This window comes from Egretta garzetta, unplaced genomic scaffold, assembly GCF_000687185.1.
Source record: "Egretta garzetta isolate BGI_Z169 unplaced genomic scaffold, ASM68718v1 scaffold91, whole genome shotgun sequence".
NCBI lineage: Eukaryota > Metazoa > Chordata > Aves > Pelecaniformes > Ardeidae > Egretta > Egretta garzetta.
The window spans coordinates 4045036-4048891 of NW_009258661.1; positions in this window are offsets into that span (position 1 = coordinate 4045036).

A 3856-nucleotide genomic window follows, 5' to 3' on the forward strand; every position below is an offset into this window, starting at 1 on the left:
GGAGCGGAGAGGCAGCAGAAAGCCCTGACCTGGCTGCCCACTGGGCTGCAGGCCAGGACCCAGCCACACGTCCGCACGCCAACCCACACCAAACAGCAGCCGGCGCTGGCAGCTCCCGGGGGGCCAGGATGGGCTGCAGTAGCCCCGTGGCACACAGAGGGGCACGCGGTGCTTTGCCCCCAGCAAGAGCTGCAGGCTCCAGCCCTCTGTGACGGCACATGGGAAATGATGCTTTTACTGGTCAAGTGTTGGGTTAGAAAAATCACAGCCTTTTCCAACACAGCTCTTCTCACCCCTGCGAACTGGCAACCACCTCCCCAGCTGGGCTCAGACCCAGAGCCTGTCCAGCCTTCACCGATGCTCTTGTGCTTCAGGGCATGGCAGCATCAAGGTAGCACCCGAAAAAACATCAGTGTAGGCATAACCAGGAAGATTCTGGGGTATCTTTGTGTCTCTCTCTTTTAAATTAATTTCTCCCTATGCCCATAAAACACATTCCCAAATAAATGTGGTGAATCCAGAAGATACAGATTACCAGAGTATTGATGGAAGACAATTTTTTGCACTGTGTTATGTTGCCTATGTGGTATATAGTCTATATTCTGTGTTGGTGTTTATACATTTATATAAAAATATGTCATGCAACTCTACTTAATTAACTCACACTGTTTAATGTGGACACTCCTGAAGAAATAAACTAAATGACGATTGTGTATTTTTGCTCTTTTCCACAAGGAACTGATAAAGCTCTGAGGATGCAAGCAGACAACAGCCAAATAAACTGAATGAACATAAAAATCAGTGAAGTCTGACAGCAACTCCTTTGTTAGTGCTGTGCTAACTTACTCATCAACGAGCTGTTTTCATCATCTGCACCCAATGCTGCATCCATTGCTTATCCCCAGACTTCATCTCAATTTACTGAAAGCTTAAGGGCACAAAAATTGTGGAATCAGGCTTTGTGCACTGAGACTTCCCACATGTTTGATTTCTAACTGGACACAGATACCCACCTGGCTGGCAGGGTAAGACCCACAAAGCCAAGGATTGGATTTAATTTAAAAACTCAGTTATGAACTGAAAGGTAATCCTCACACTAATGAGCTCACTTCATTATTTTAAAACATGTTTAAAGTATTTTAGCAGCAACCAAAGACCACAGATTAAACAGATAAGAAAAAGAGAGGATGCTTCACATGTGCAGGTCACACACACCATGCTCCCTGAGAGCCAGGACTAATACCGAATGCAGCAAAGCAAACAAAAAGGACTTCTCTGCCTCGTTAACAATACCCTTAATGGCAGAGACACCAACTCCCTGCTCACAACAAGGCAGAAATGGTGCCTGGGATGTGTTTCTCTGCCACCAGGTATCCACCAGGGTTGCCACACTGGGAAGTACACAGCATTCCCAACCCTCTGCACCCTGCGGCACTGGTGTGGGCGGTCAGCTCATCATTAGGGATCGGGCTCATTGACCAAACCTGTTCTTTGGGTCAGGTTTCCGAAACATCTTCCCACCTTGTTGCCACTTACAATAATAGCTCACTAGTTATCCTACCATGGTGGGTTGTGTACTTTGTTTTCTGGCACAAACACAAAGGGAAACGTCTTCACTGGAGAGAGTGGCCTTTGGTGAGACATGAGACCAGGGGACTCAGGCAGGACTTTGCAAAATCCTTTATTAACCCTTCACAGCCCCAGCCAGCGAGGTTTCGATGGCCTGTGTCCCAAGACTGCTCACACTAATCACAAACCTCCTTTCACACGTGGATGCCAAAGGCAGTCGTTCATATTGTGACAATTCCTCTTTCACACATAGTAAGAAACAATCGTTTCTGTTCTTTAAAGATACACTGCCTTTTAGCTGTGCACAAACTGCTCCATTGCCTGGATTTTTCTTACTGCCAGAGTTTTCAATACCAACTTTGCAATTCATCCAGGTCATGCTGAGATCTCTTATCCTCTGCATTCACTCCTGAAGTGCTCCTGGATAGTTTGCTGCTGTGGAATTTCCTGTCAGGGAACCCTTATATCTTATTGCCTAATTTACTTCTCGTTACTGCCTCAGAAATGGAATATTCTGGTTTTCTTCCTCAAGCTAGCGGTATCCTCAGACTGGCCCTACTGAACACCCCTTCTTGGGAACTCTCCCCTGCCCATCCTAGCCCATCCTAGGTATTTATCTATATTTAGATCATTTCCCAGAAGTATCTAAAACTGCCATAGACCGACCGGTTTTGTGTTAATAAAAGCATCATATGAAACCTGTGAGTCGGACATGATACCAGGGATATCCAGGCTTACGGAAATGGGTAGAAATGCAAGATTATCAGCAACATAATCATTGTAGTGTGTTGCAACACACCATGACCAGGTGCTCTTGTGGATTTTGTTTGTTCCCACCACAGCCTGCGAGATCTCTGGGGACCCCAGAGCCAAGGCGTACGAGAAGGCTGCTGGGTGTGCGGCTCCAGTGGTACTCCAGATCAGACTTCACTAACACAGACTTGGCAATGACCTACCTAGGCAGCACCTGAGCCTGCCTGAATATAAGCCTGCATGAATATCAGGTTGCAAAGAGGTTGAGGGACAGGCTTCTTCCAACCTGTCATCCCTCGCCCTTCCTTCGGGAGACCCAGATCCGCTAGCTGAATTGCAAACAGCACTCAAGGGGCACAAGGCTTCAGACTCCAGCAGAAGAAAACAGGAGAGCAAATAGAGAAAGCCCATGAATAACTTCAGAAAGACGCTACTGCCTCCCAAGCGCTGGCAACCCCGAGTCACCACAGAATGCAATCCTGTGTGGTACGGACCGGGATACCAAGCAACTTGTCCATAGGACACCATATTGCTCTGGCAGGGCAACAGAGCCACGCAGCATCTTTTGTCTACCAGACTCATCCCTAAGGCACCATCCACTGCCCATGAGCACGCACATCGCACTACAGTCAGCTGTTCTGATTTATTGTTGCTCCTCATGGCTGCTGGGCTTGGTTCACTCAGGCTCAAGCTTAAAATTATAGTTATGCAAAACTACATCTGATTTTCCACCCGTCATTTAACTTCCCATGTTAAAGCAACTCTACAGTACAGTGAATCCCAGCTGTCTCACCTTCCCTGATGGAGCAGTTTCCAGTGACAGACAAGCAGGTCTGAAGCAGCAGCACAGGCTCATGGATGAACTGCGGGCAGGAGGGACCCCTCTCCCGGCAGGCTCATACTGAGGTAGCTGGCGGGAGGGAGTTGCCAGCTCCTGCCCACTGGACACCAGGACAGACTGCAGCGGGGATAGATTCAGAACTGCCAGAGCAGAAGGCAGCACGCACCCCGTGGCAACCTCCCTCCGACCAGTGGGCACAACCCAGCCCATGAGGCACATCCCCAGTCTCCTGGCTTGCACCCCAAACCACAGGAAGGGCTGAGGAAAGTGCCATAACCGAGCTGGAAAAGCCTTGAGCAAGCCAAATCCACAGGCAAGTGGCAGTGAGCCAGAGGGGTGCATCCTGAGCAGGCAAAAAAAAAAAAAAAAAAAAAGGAAAAAATTAAAAATATGGGCATGGGGCAGGGTGTCACTTTGGTGACAGAGCTGGAAGTGCAGCCTCAAACATGCACATAGCCTGAAGCGAGATCATAAAAATGGCATTTTTTTTTTTTTTAAATGCAGAGGCTTCAGCCCTTTCGGCACTAGGAGCTGCGGGATTTTATGCCTAACAGGCGCATGTGTCGCTGCCGGCAGAGGTCAGCTCTGGAACACCACTGTGCACATGCAGAAACACCCACGGGCCTGGTCAAGCTCCATTGGCCCCGGGAACAAGGTCGCTGCAGGGGGGACGCCGGGAGCGTGGCCCAGGCG